The sequence below is a fragment of the Tympanuchus pallidicinctus genome, unplaced genomic scaffold (assembly GCF_026119805.1).
Source record: "Tympanuchus pallidicinctus isolate F22 unplaced genomic scaffold, pur_lepc_1.0 scaffold30, whole genome shotgun sequence".
In the NCBI taxonomy this organism is placed as follows: Eukaryota; Metazoa; Chordata; class Aves; order Galliformes; family Phasianidae; genus Tympanuchus; species Tympanuchus pallidicinctus.
Window position 1 is genome coordinate 3,287,252 of NW_026294748.1, and position 14,402 is coordinate 3,301,653.

General features: G+C 42.6%; 1 protein-coding gene across 1 annotated transcript in view; it reads left to right on the plus strand.

Annotated features, from left to right (window-relative positions):
• The first annotated feature begins 229 nt into the window (after positions 1-229).
• The window catches only part of GRAMD1B (GRAM domain containing 1B), a 110,207-nt gene continuing 96,034 nt past the window's right edge, over positions 230-14,402 (plus strand). The window contains exon 1 of the mRNA XM_052697028.1: positions 230-244. The gene's annotated coding sequence lies outside the window, so the exon portion shown is untranslated. The remainder of the gene's footprint in view (positions 245-14,402) is intronic.

The following is a 14,402-nucleotide window of genomic DNA, read 5'->3' on the forward strand; positions in this document are numbered from 1 at the left end:
CGCTCCTGTGCGAGCAGCGTATACTTGGCAGCGAGAGATGGGCTACAGCACGAGGGGAGGCACGGAGCAGCTCCCGGCTCTGCCGGCTGCCTGTCACTGACCTCACACCTCCACAGCGAAGGGTCCCCTCCTCCCCAGCCCCCATCCTGCCCTTCCGTGGGGATCGTCTGCTCACACGGACGCGTCGGGCTCCAGCACAGCGAGGCTGCCGGCTGATGAATGGGCGCCCTCTGAGCAGAGCCAGGTAAGAGCCGTGCTCCTGTTGCCTTACTCTTGTCCCCGTGTGGCTCAGGTGATGCTGGGAGTCACTGGCAGTACTGGGTTGTGATGGTCTGTGGGAAGCAGGTTCATTGCTAATGGTTTAGCATGTGTGTGTGGGGGAAATAATAATAGAGGTTTGAGGATCTCTCTCCTCTGGAGGTGTCCAGGAGGGGATCTTGTGTCATTTTGTTTGGTGTGTTTCTTCCTTGGAGCAATGGAGCAATAGTAAAGCTATTAACATGGACTGTTGAAAAAGCTGTGATGGGGGAGATCAGCTCATGTTCGGAGGGATAAGAAATTTGCTTACTTTTCATTTAATTTTTTTATGAGATTTAACTGGCTGAGATGCATCTCTGGGAGTCCCAGTCTTAAAATACTGAACACCACATAAGAATGGAAGTGGTGTCCCATTGCACAGGAAGGATGATATTTTCACACAGTATATTTAGCAACACGGTATTTTTCTGGACCTCCTGGATATTGCAAAACACTCCTGCAGATAGTGCTTCAATTTTAAAACCAAGCTCTCCACTCTCTGTTCTGATGCTTCTTATTTCTGTAGATATTATTTCCCCTCTCATTTCCTCACTTAGTTTATTTATACCCTAAAAGCTTTTAAGCATGTATTCTTAGTCTGCACATTGAGGTGTTTGCCCGAGAAGCAGTGTGCTGAATGTGAGTTTGCAGCTTGCTGGATGCAGCAGGTTAGTCCAGCCCTCTCATTTTGAGAAAAGCTCTTCCAGGAAAGGATCAGCCTTCACTGATAGCTCTTAGAATGAACTGAAACAAAGTTGTGTTTATCCTGTGTAATTCATTTTTATACACATGTATGACAGCAGGTGTTATTTAGAGCAGTAAATGAGCAGATGCCCAAATCCTTGGCTGGGGGCATGAGTAGAACTAAGCAAAGATTTGGACCGTGCTGCTTATTGAGTGAATACACTCAGCTTGTAAGACTTATGCCTTTCTCAGAAGCAGATATTAGGCCTTAAATGGTGAAAATGTTCATCTCTGTTGGTAGCTGCTTGTGGCTATCTCAATATTAGACCAATCTTTTCAAGTGGAGGAGAAGCAGAGGACACTTCAGAAACGTCAGCCCTGTGTGGTTATGTGAATAGCACCAGCCCTGTGGGTTGGGTGAATGCAGAAGTTACAAACTTCATAACCCATCACAATTGATTGAAATGTCAAACTCAAAAGCAGGCTGAGGTTTGACTTAAGGTCTAGGAGGCATTCCCTTCTTTTCTAGGTGTTTTCCAGTGGAGAACAACCTTGAAGAAAAATCTCTTAAACCTTTGGGGGCTGAATATACAGACTTCAAACATCAAACCATGCCTTATAGTTGTTTGGTTTAGTCTTTGTTTTGCTTGAATTTAATGAAGAAGAAAGAATTCTACTAAAGAACTGTTGCAGGAATGTAGTTTGTGACCTAGATGATCAGTACCAGCTGTAATGCTCACCATGGGATGCTAACTAGCAAGTGACTTCTGCAGCTAACTGCTATTTATGGAAGGACTGTGCTTGCTGCCAAAGGGCAGAGAATGCATTATTCCAATTAATTTCCATCTTGAATTCTGAATCTTGGAGGTGACCACGTCATTCCCTGAAGGCAATCTTGGCTGCATGTGAAGTGCAACCCCTCATAGTCAATACTCCTAGTGTGCATTTGGCTGCACTTCCTGAAAGGCTTCACTTACAAAAGGCAAAGGATTCGTAGTGCTGACCGTTGTCTGAAGTACTGTGCTGTTACTAGATGGTAACATGGCTGAGTTGGAAGTGAGCATCAATGAATTCCACAACTTGTTCAACATTGCTCCTTAGTATTTTCAAAGTACCTGTTGCTCATCTTTTAAAATCTGTAAACATGTCTTAAACTGGAAACTACAGGAAGCTGTATTCCTATTCTGCTAGTTTATGTATTTTTATGAAAAGGCTTCTAAAGCCAAGCTTTTCCCTTGTCAAATCTGCCAAATCCAGCCAAATCTGATAGATACCATGTGATAGAGGTACTGGAATTCTGGATTCTTGCTTAAGGAAGAATCTTAATCTCATTTGGGATTGGGTTGTGAGGGAAAACAGCAGCAGGAAAAGGTTCTGTAGGAAAGCAGGAGAAACTAAACTTAATCCTAGCTGACCTGAGGAATGTAATCCTATGCATGAGTTTTCATGGCATGTTTTTTTTTCCTTTGGATTAAAGTACATTTGTTGACTGTTTGTAATGCTGTTCTTGACAACATGCATTTATCTGGCATGCTTGTGCATTATGTTTAACAACTGTTCTTCTGTGTTACAGAGCCAGAATGCCTCCTGTTTCATATACCTTCAGGTCATGCATGCTGCCTTCCCATGAACTTGTGGGCTGTCTTTATCATCCTCCCATCCCAATACATACAAAAGCTCATTACACCACTTCACATCTGTCTCAAACTGCTTCATGCACAACATAAACATGAGTTTACTGATAAATGACACTGGAAACAGAAATGTCTCAGGTTTCAGAGCAGTGTTGCACACTGCAGTGAGTTCCTACCAAAATGAAATGCAGTATTTGAACTCTTTCTGTACTCTGGTAAGTCTTGACTGGGGGAGCAGATGCAGGGTAAAGTTGAAGCTAAATCCTGAATTTCTTCTTTATATGATGGAAGTCAGTAAGCAGACCAACCTGGGTCCTGCATGCAGTCATAACTTGGTGTATATGCTGATTTCACAGTGTTTCTTATCTTAAAATTGAGTGAAATTGATGATGATCCTGATATAATAGTCCTGTAGTCTGCAGTCCAGCTCTTTGCATGACAGCTATGGCCCAGCCTGCTGTTCTCCTGGAAACAGTGGGATCTGCATTGTAAGCCTCATTGAAAGAGGAAACAATTGGCTGGTTTAAAGAGTTAGCATAGGATTCCTGGAGGTTTGAGCTCTGTCACTGCTTTATTGCTGACTTCTGGAGTGACTAAGCACGTCACTTGAGGTCAGCCATTGTAGTAGTATGCTGATATGAATGTCTAAATACTGTGGATTGTATTAGCCTTGCTGGTCCTCGACTTCCAGCAGGCAAAGCAAGTGTGATATATCCTAGAGGGTGTTGTAATGCTAAATACAGGATGGAGAAATTCTGTAGTTGTAACAAGAGCCAGTTGAACATCTTGGGTAGTTAATAAGCTAGCTTTAATCACTTCCTGGCTAGCATTAGAGTTCATCTCTCTGTTCCAGAGTGCAAGATATAATTCTCAGGTCACCACTTCTGCTTGTGATAGTGTGATCAGGGACTGCCTTGAAGATGTCCCATGTTGTGCACCTGAGCTTGGAATGTTTTCAGACAGCTTGCAGTGCCACTACTGCTTCTGGCTGGAAGGTTTGCCTTAAACTCAAAAGGAAGAGGTAGCCCTGCTTGTTGCTGAGGCTGGGTGGACTTTGCTATGCTATAAATGCACCTTTTCCATGTGAGACAAATGGATCGTGTAGGTCTCATTGTCTCCTGTCTGTACTGTGTTGGAATGAAGAGGGATTGAAAATGCTCTTCTGAGATCATTATGACTGTGTTCAGCCCTGGTGTGATCTGAAAGAAGTTAATGTAAAAGAACAAGCTGTCCTCTCCCCCTGTGGTGCCACGCTCATCATTGTGACACATGACACAGTGGAAAGGGCAAAGCCCTGCGAGCTGTGGAACCTTGCTGCCCTTCTGGCCCCTTCAGCAAAGAGGGAACACATCCCAAGAGGAACAGTTTACCTGATCTGACAGGCCTGGTTTTCAGGCTAACTGTATAAAATGTGGAACAGAGCATGCACAGAGAGGGAAGATGTCTTCCCACGTGCCTTGCTCGTCACAAATTGAACCAACCAGGTGGCTCAGAAAGAGAAACTGCTGTTTAGAGAGATCTTAGCTTGTGGTAAGACAGAGCACAGCTGGGTGGAGAAGTGAAACCAATTCTTGTGCTGGTGTAGGCTGCAGTGCTGATTCAGTGTGAGATTTCTGCAGCTTTCTTGCATACATTTCCATTTCTAACTAGGTCACTTACAGTAACTGTGCCTAGCTAGCAGGCCTGGTGACTGCAGTATAGCCACATGTCCCCTTTCTGTGAATATGAGCTTTCCTTTCAGCATCTCCCATGCAGAAAGTCTGCAGGGGTCTCAGGTAAGTAATAAATGTTACTTGTGTGCTCACATGTGTATTAGGTTATTGGATAATAAAATCTCACTCCTGGATCTCTGTTACTCTTTCCTTACACAGCTCACCAACTCTGTATCAGGGTAAGGGGGTGAAAATACACTTAGGTAACTGAAATGATTGATTGAGGAGTGGCTCTGTGCTGGAGATTTGAGAGGAAAACCACAGCAAGTCCAGCTAATGTCTTATTAGTTGGCTGAGTTGGGTCCTAGGAGAGGGCGCTGCTGGGTTAAGGTGGGTTTTTTTTTTTCCCTTACAAATATTCATGATCTTTTCACTTGGGAATACTTGCAGGGTATTTGTGGGTGCTACAAAGACAAGGAGTTTGAACTAGAACAGGAGCTGGAGGAAGGTGGATGGGAGAGACTTGTTCTGTCTTGAGTTCCTTGGAACAGTAATTTAAATGCCTATGGTTTTTTATATGCAAGAAACAGTGACTATGGGGCTTAAAAGGACAGCAGTGTGTTTGTGGTAGAGCTTTGACAGGGCAGATAAGCTTTGTTTGTTTGTTTTGAGCTGATAAGCACCTAAACTAGGCATCAGCTCCAGCTTGAGTTTATCTCCACCTGCTAAGCACTGTGGAGTCAGTGATGTGATGAGGTGGTGCACAGGGTGTCTATGATCTTAAAAATAGGATTCTATGCCAAGTAAATATTGCTGTGAGCAGGGGAGCAAACAGGCTTTAGCCCTCAGTTGCTTGGAAGTCTGAAATCTTCTGATGCAGTTCAAAAGAGATGTGAAATATTCGCATCCAGACATGCATCAAAGCAAGGAAAACTTCCTGCACGTTCCCTCCTCCTGTGCTGAGACTTGAGTAAATCAAGTGCTTACCAGTAAACAGGATGAGAAACCTAGCCAAAGGTGTGTTTTTTACTTGACCCCCATCTTTCCTTCCTTTGCTCAGTTTTAGAATTACAGCATTCGATACTCACAAAATGAAATCAACTGTTAGCAAACACTACGCATCCACCTCCAAATAATGTCTTAAGTGCCACATCCAAATGTCCCCAAAGTACCTCTAAGGATAGTGACACCATCTCCCTTGGCAGCCAATTCCAATACCTGACCTCTCTTTCTGGGATGAAATTCTTCTTGATATCCACCTTAAACCTCTTCTTCAGTATGTCTTGTTGGCACACCATTCCTCACACTTCCAGTCTTGGTGCTGAATTTGCCTGCTATGTTAAAAGACAATGCAGTGTTGTGAGTTTGCCCTGCAAACATGCATTCTAGGGGGAGAAATGAGAGCTCTGTTAGACTTGCTCTGTTGATTTTTAGTGTTGATGTTTTGTCCTGGTGCTTCTTTCTAGCCTGTGAGCCTCAGTGCTTTTACACTTTCTCTATGCTATGTGTGAGGAAACTAGCGTAGAGAGAGGAGGAATTAGTTGAAAGGTAAGATTATAGAAATTACTTGAATTCTCTTTTTGTCGATACTTCCAGGTATTGCTTCTACATCACTTGCAGCTCCTTTTAGCTTCCCATTAGGGTGTCCAGAGCTGGGTTCTTTCTCACAAGATTATGGATTCCCCTGGAATCATTCACTATCCCTATAGTGAACTATAGAAAAAACATGTAGTGAACTTCAATTAAAAATATTAGAAAATGGGATGCTTTCACAGTCATGCCTTGACATGTGCACAACTGTTTTGTAATTCTTATCTACCTTACTGTTAGCTCTGTCATTCTGGTGAAGTGGGAATAGAATTGGGGCTTGCTGTAACCTCATCCTGAGTTTTCAGAGCATAAATGCTGCTCTACTAAAGAGCAAGAATTTAGTGGATTAGTGGAGATTGTGCTTAATGGCTTGCTAGTAATTGTGTCAGCTTTTGTACTCAAAAAGAACCCACCAATCTACCTGGGCAGGATTACCAATGGACCTGTTGTGTGGGAAGAAATTTCAGGGCTTGGTGTTTTGACCATGCCAAGTAATTTAGGGTTTAGGAAGCCTTTTGGGAAAGTGGGAGGCAGGATGGAGAAAATCAGCAACTCTACTCCTGGTGTGTGATTGTTCAGGGTGATGTTTTCCATGGTTGTGTTCAGTGTTAATGAAAAGCATGGGGGAGGCTGCTGTTTCCAGTTAGCAGTTCCACCCTTTGTGCTGGGAAATGGTTGTAGAAGAATCTGTTTATGATCACCAGGGTGAAAACTGCAACCTGGATCTAGATACAGAGTTTACAAATGACCCTGATCCTTTCATTGTGCTACAACCCACACCCCTCTTCTACCTTTCCATCCTGAAGTTCAGCTGTGTGATATCTGAAGGAAACTTCTGCTTAATTCCCTTAGTTCATTTTTGTCCCATTATTCTGTCTTTCACACTCTGGAGTCCTCTTTAAGCAGCTTGAGTTGTGTGATGTTCTACTGTGGGTCTTTGCAGTCTCTCCATAGCTGTCATCCAGCCAAGATGTTGTACACATTCAAACTTATTAATCTAGTGGAGAAATTGATGAATTGGATGATTCTTTCAGAGCATTCTTTGTTTCTCCAGGTTTCCTCTTATCTTCAGATACTTAGACTTCCCTGGCTCTGAGGATACCCAATATTTCTACCAGTATTTAATGCTCAGCTTTGACTGGTTAGTGAGATAAAAATCAGTAGGCTAGAGAAACAAATTCCTCGGCTCAAGGGAATCTGTACTGCTGAGTTACATGGTTCTGTGACGCTTTCTACTTGGCTAAGTTGCCTTGTTTCTTCAGCAGTGTGTTTGCTTATGTTGCAAAATTAGTCATCAAATCTGTGCCACCTTCTTCATTGGCTTTCATTTTAATTTCTGTATTGTACAGCATAGGAAACCAGTATGTAATATTTGTCATGAACTTCTCTCAACTGAGCATCTGCTCGTCCTCGTCTTTGCCAAAGAAAGCATTAGGGATCCAGGCTGGATAGGAAAGAAATAAAAAAAATAAAAATAAAAATCCTGTTTTGTGTTAGAACTGTCTGTCAAAAGACTTCTTTGTAGCACAAAGGATTGAGAATGAAGTGTGACCAGCATGCATGGAGGCTCTGGGCTACCTTGGTAGTCCAATGAGAGAGAAGCTCTTTGCCTTATAATGAGACTTTGTGTGACAAAGGCAGTTCTGATCTCTAATTTAGAAAAGCCAGATGAGGGCAAAATGGGATGGCAGCCCTAAAGGTTTTCTCTTGGAACTTCTGGAAGGCAGCAGTGTGCATTGGTGAGTTTCTGCCCATGCTCTGCTGGGAGACGCTCCGTCTCCTGTGGGTTTTGGCAGCTTCTCAGAGCTGTCTGTGCAGCTCAAGTCAGGAGGAGCTCTGTATTCATGTGCTGCCCATGAGCTAAGGAGCCCACAGAGGTCTGGAATGTCTGCTCTATTTCAAAGTCCACGCAGTGTTACAGCTGGAAAGAGCAGATCGGGTCAGTGCGTCCTCTGACCAATAATAGAAGGAACTGAGGCTGAACAGAGTGAGCTGGGTGGTGTGAGTGCCCAGTTGGTGTGTGGGAGATAGGGGTCATCCAGAGAAGAAATAAGTGTTCTTGTTCTGTTTTTTAGTGGCTGGCATTGCCTTTGAAAGCAAATCTCTTTAACAGATCTAGTGTTGTTCTCCAGTTAGCAGTCTCCTTTGGCTTCACTGTCAAAATGACAATTAATACCAAAGAGAAAATCTTCTTGAACTTGGACATGAAAAAGGATTGGGTGAAGATTCTACTGAAACACTGAGTATAGAACTTCAGAAACACTGAGTATAGGACTTCAGAGCGTCTGTGCATCTCAGGCAACTAAAGAAACTTTTTTATTACTAAAAAGGGGAGGAAAAGTTAACAAAAAACCTTTCACAGAAGCTGATCCCTTGAGGTACTCTGGGTCAACATCCAGCCCCTTGAAAACACTTTCCAAGGGAATGTGGCAGTTATTCTCTGTTAATTCTGAAATGTAGCATAGCTTTCATGTGATGCTGCAGTGCCTCCTTCAATCCATTAGTTTTAAGAGGCAATTGAGTTTAGCAAGTGGGTTTTAGCTTTGTTTTTTTTAGCTTCCCTTTCCTCCATTCATGAGTCTTAAGTGTAGGAATCCAAGGAACTTGACAGTGCTGTCATGTCAGCCTGTCATTCTTCTGTGATGTTTATTGATGTATTTATTTCCTGTTACATTGTGAAAGCTTAAATGAAATTATTCTGGGCTGTAATTTGAATGTCAAGTGTAATTATTGCTGAGATGATCTGCTTTCTAGTGCCCTTGACTCTCTGGATCCTTCGTCCTGAAGAGTGAACAGAAATTGAGACGAGGTTGCTTAAGGCCAACACTTGTAGTAGTTTGTGTCCACAGGAGATCATTTTGCTTCCCCTATTTACTATGTGAACAAACTTCACATAAGGGTATTTAATTTAATATTAAAGGAACTGTTAGAAGCATATCAATAACAAATGTGTGTTTTGTGGCGTAACGCTGCTGTTAGCCTCAGGGTAACCTGGGGTTTATAGCAGCAGCCTGGGGGTCAGCATCTCCAGGGTTGGTTGTTATCTTCAGATGGGCAATAGTGATTGGCTCAGTGACTGCACACTTCTCTACCAGTTCCCTGTTTAAAACAAACAAAAAGCCCAAACAAACCCCATGAGCATCAACAAGAAATGCTGAATGGCTTTCACTTTGTAAGAACATTTCAGTATCCCATGTTTGCGTGGGTCCTGTGGCTTTCTGACCACTGTGTTAGTGCCAGGGAAAAGGATTCAGCTGCAGTAGTTGACAGCTGACTGGAAAACTGCCAAAGGGTGTTTAGATCTGCTTTAAAATGGGAACTGGGCATCTGTTGCATTGGTTTGTGAGAACAAGAATGGCAAAGATGCTCCTCTTCAGCCTCTGTAGTGGATACAGAACACATGTGGGTTTGGAGTTCATAAGAAAAAAAACATTGACAAATTGGCAAAGCATCTGAGGGCCACTTGAATTACTGCTTTTTGTGATCCAGGAGTAAGAAAAGGTTCTGAAGGTATCTGTTCCTTTAAGTGTGTGGGCTACTGTTCTTCCTTTGGCTGCTTCCAGGCTGACTCCAGACTGAAAATTGAGAGGAAAACTAATCACAGCAACATAGCAAATCCATGTTAATAGTTTTACTACAAGCATGCTCAAAGATGTGTGCTGCAGATGTGTTTAAATACGAAAATGAATGGGGTAGAGCTCTGTCATGGCAAGTAAGCTGCTCTGAGTAACAGCTTGGCGTATTCAAATCCAAATGTGCTGCTTCCAAAATGTCATGAAAATGTATGTGTAGTGTTTGACTGTCTGTGTGCCATCTGTGTGTGTTCTGGTAAAGCTCTTCAATAACTTGTTAATCGTTACTGTGTTGTTCCTTTCTTTAGCACCCTCTGGTCATTAGCAGGATTCCTCAGATAATCTTATTCATAGGGGTTTCATTCAGCTAGATGATTCTCCTTGGCTGGATATCACATCTGAGGAGGAAATTAAACTGTGAGCTCTGATGCTTACATGAGTGTTTTGGTTTGAGGAGTGATCCTATTTTTTATTTTCAAGCTTTTTTTTTTAAAGGGCATTTTAAAGGGTGAGAACACAGCTTCTATATACTGAAGAGAATATGAACAAGGGAATGCATCACGTTGGGCAGTAATGAAGTGATCTGAGGAGGGAAAGCAGAAGAGAATCTAAGCTGGCAGCTTGGGAAACTGATTAAGAACTAATTGTGCCCTGACTTTGCAGAGCTTCTTGGTGTGGCAAGAAGACAACACAGCTCTGACAGAAGATGAATTCAGAAGATACCCACAATTTGTCATATAAAAATGTAATTTAGCTTCCATTATCTTTGGGAAGGAGAGAAGCATAATTGCCCCACTGCTGAGAATGTTTTAACTTCAGACTGTCCAGGTGTCTTATACATATTTATACAATCTGTGTGATTGGCAGTCCAAAATGAGCAAGGCTTGTTTGTGCTTTTGAGATGTGAAAGTGGTTATTAGAGGAGTACAGGTGTCCATGGAAGCTGTATGCAGCATCATTTTACTTGAAAAGTGTTTACTTTTTAAAATTCATCTCTTTCACTCATGTATTTGTTCCTGTTCACTTCAGCAATTCTTTGCTGATGTTGTTTGTTTGAATGGAAACCAAAGGCTGCAAAAAAGTCAAGACTTCAAATTGTGAGCTGAGGCTGGGACTGGTTCACCCTACAATGGCAGCCCAGGTCTCAGCTTTGATTCTCTTTCAAAGCATCTACTGAAAACAACAGATTTTCAGCTCTGACCTCTGGGCTCTGTTCCAGCGAACTGACATTCACCTGAGGTTTTTGATCTGTGTTTTTCAGTGGGTTGGATTTAAATCCCTGCAATGGAGAATGTCTTCTCCAGAAGAGCAGTAAATGGGCAAGCTGCAAAGCATGGGGGAGAGGATTTAGAGAGTGGGATTTACTGCAACATAGATGAGGAATGCTCTTTCTGAGCTGTAATGAGGGAGTTTAACATGAAGAGTGTGAAGTTTTGGCAAGCCCTGTGAGGAATGTGAAATGGAGCAAGGCAGGAAGAGGTCAGAGAATTGCCCCGAAGAGATGCAGAAACAAAATAGGGTCTGGAAAGCTCAGTGTAGGGCAAGACCTGCTGTGTGCCTTGGAACTCTGATCTTATTAAAAAAGGCCTTGCTGCGTGTTAATGCAATAAAAAGGAGGAAGAGCTTTTGTGCGTGCTTTGTGTGTAGTCTGTCCTGCCCTGAGCTCTTGCTGGAGGATGCCTCACCATTGCACAAGCTCAGGGTACAGCTGTGTGGATTAAAGTGAGTCTCCAAGATTGTTTGAAATCAAAAGTCCTTCTGGTTAAACATAATCAAAGGGAGTGGAAAAGGGAAACGAAACACAGGGGGGAAAAAAAAAGGGGACTGTTTTCATGTTTCTTAAATTCAGTGCCTCTCATAACTGCACAAAATGTTTCTTTTCAAATTGGGGACAAAGCAGCCAGGTGTTGGGAAAACTCTGACTTTTCTGTGGAGAATTTGAGATTATTTAATGTTTCTACAATGCCTCCTGCACTACACTTACCCTCATGAATGCTCAAGAAAGGGTTTGGGTCTTGGCTGAGATTGTGTTTTGCAGTTAGGGAATGAAGGAGCAGATAGTCAGCTGCTTGGATAGTTTCAAATAGACAGCATTAAATAATATATCTGAGTTTAGTAGACTGACATGTGCTGATTAAGGATGTTTCAGTGTGTTTGCCTTGGCTTCCATCCTAATGCTTATTTCAGCATGAGGTGGTATATTTATGGTAGGAGTAACTGCATCAGATTCAGATGCTCTTTGCAGTTGTCTTACCTGTGGAGACTTGACTACAATCCAAAAACAACATGTATTGGTGTGATTTTTCTCTCAATTTGTGAAGAAAATGGGAATTTCTGGGAAGTTTCTCCTAAACTTAGCAGTGGCACGGTGTGCTTACTGTGCCTGTGGGCAGATGTCTGTGCTCCTCCAGGACGCGTGGCAACACCTGACCTCAGGCTGTCCTAGAGCTCTGTGCTGCCAGGTTTTGGTGCCAGCTGCAAGGCAGCAGCTGTTTGGATGATGCTAACCTGGTCTGCATGGCTCCTGTTTTGCACAGATGACAGTCAGCTCAGTTCCTTCCCCCACAACCGCCTCCTTCACCTCCTCTGACAGTCAGGGCTCGTTTCCATGGAGCTGTTCCAGCCATACCTTAGGAAACCTTTTTTTCTGTTCCCCTATAGACATCATTTGAGGTTTCCATGGAAACCTTCTGAAGGAAGGCCCATGGTATCTTTAAGCAAGTTAAGAACTTGATCAACTCCATGTGTGCTCCTAACACACATGATGGCAGTGTTCACTGCCTGATTTGTTATTCTGCCTTGTGTTAAGGACGTTGAAAAAGGCCTCAGGCACTGCCTGACTTAAGCTCAAACTCTGAAAGTTAGTTTTTATTTTAAAAAAAATATCCTAGGAATTTCTGGAAATTAATGGTGTCACGTTGTGTATTTTAGATATGAAATTATATATATATTTTTTAAACTAGTGTTGGTCTTCTATAAAGGTGGGAGTGCATCCTATAGATCCATAAGAATTCTTTTTTAAGCTTTCAATATTAATTTGAGTGGGAGAAATGAGGTAACTCATTCACTGTGAGTTGTTGGGAAGCTGTCAACAGGAGGAGCAGCAGCATCGTGCAATTTAGGAGAGCCAGCAGGTGGAGGTCACTGGTGGTACAGGATGCACAGAGATGAGAAAGTGTCTGCAATTTCAGTTCCTCAGTCTCTGATCCAAGGGGCTGCGTGTGATGGGGTTGATGCAAAAGGTCTGGATGATAGAACTGGTCAGAAACAGCTGAGGAGGGGAGATGTGTGGGAAATGACCCAAGGGAGGATGTAGAGTTGGATCTTATGTGGACTGAATCAACTGTGCTGCATTCATCCCCCTGCACTCCATACTGGTCCTATGTAACCTCAATTTAGTCTGAGAAGAATTGTATATTTTTAACAGAAACTATTGATCTTGTGTTTGTGCTGCTTAGGTCAAGAGTGAGCACATCCTTTGTATCTCTGCTGTTCAGTTCATTTGCTCTTAAGTTGATTAGGTTTTGTTGGTTGTGCTGATTTTTAGATCAAATGCTGTGACCTTAGTATAGAAAGATACTTTGAAGAGTTCTAGAGATGGTAAAGATGCAAGAAAAAACAAGTGTGTGTCACTTCAGTGACTGGGAAGTGCATTTCAGTGGTGCTCACCACGAGGAGGATGGGAGGGCTCTACTCATGACTCATAAATAGAGGGAAGGCAGTGGGAAGTTTGAGTTTGGCTGAAGTGCTGTGAGTGTCTGGAGGTGGATTCTCAATTATTGCATTACAGAAATGCCTGAAGAAGAAAAATGCCTTCAATCTTCTGTTACAAACAAACAAAAAACTCAGTCTTGAAGCACTTTGTATTTTTGTCGCTTGCCTTTTCTTGAATTGAAGGTGTCTAACATGGAGTATGTCCTGGTAAGCAATCAGATGAACATTCCTGTGCCTTTTTGCTGCTTGGATTACTAACAGCTGTTGTTGCACGCTGTGGGCTTCAATTCACTTTTTGTTCCCTTGTGTTGTCACTGCAGAAGCTTGAGAATCTCTTGATCAAGTTCCCTTTATTTTGTGTGCAGTCACTTGCTATCCTGGGCTTCTAAACTTAGACCCATGAATAATTTGTAATCTTTTAAATGATCTTTGCACAGTCCTGCATGTGCTGAGTGGTCCTATGGAAAAATGCCCTGGATTTTGAAGGGAGAATCTTGCAGTTCCTTTTTATAGCTGATTGAACAGTCCCTATTAACTGGAAGAGAACCTGTGTGCTGAGTATTGTATGAAGGCAGCATCAGAGAGGGAATGGTCTGTGCCTCCCATGTCATTTCATTTCTGGACTGGAGTTTGCTCAGGTCCTATGTCAAAGGCATAAATAGAAGACCTTGGCTTTGTTGGTATCCAGATCCCATGTACAAGAGAAGCACTGCCCTGGAAGGGAAATAGAGCATTGCCTCTTTAAGAACAGCAATATCCTTTCAGAGGATTCCAGTTCAAAAGCCACCACCAAAAGCTGGTGGGTTGACAGCACAAATAAATAGTTTCCTATGGGGAGGGATTCATGCAAGTGTTGATCTTTAGTTAGATAGCATTGCATGCTCTGTCATAGTGCATATGAAAGGTTGTGCCTGCATATGGAAAGTTGCTTGTGTATGTGCTTGCACATTAATGATCCAGCTGCAGAATAGAGAGGACAGCTATATTTGCAAGTCTGTATTTCACCTGTGTGCTTATTTTATAAGCAGCACCTGTGAGTGAAGACTTGCTTAGGAGCCCAAATCCTGCAGTCCAGTAGTTACTTTTTGAGGGAGAGCAGTCAGGAATGTAACTTCTTATACATCAGCTCATACTACTGATCCTGAAAACGATGCATGAAATCCCTAGTCCTCTACAAAAGGTTGTCTTCGTATAAAAGATATTTCTTCACGTCTCTTGCTAGTGCTGCCTTCTGCCATAGAAAGGGATCTCTGCAGAGA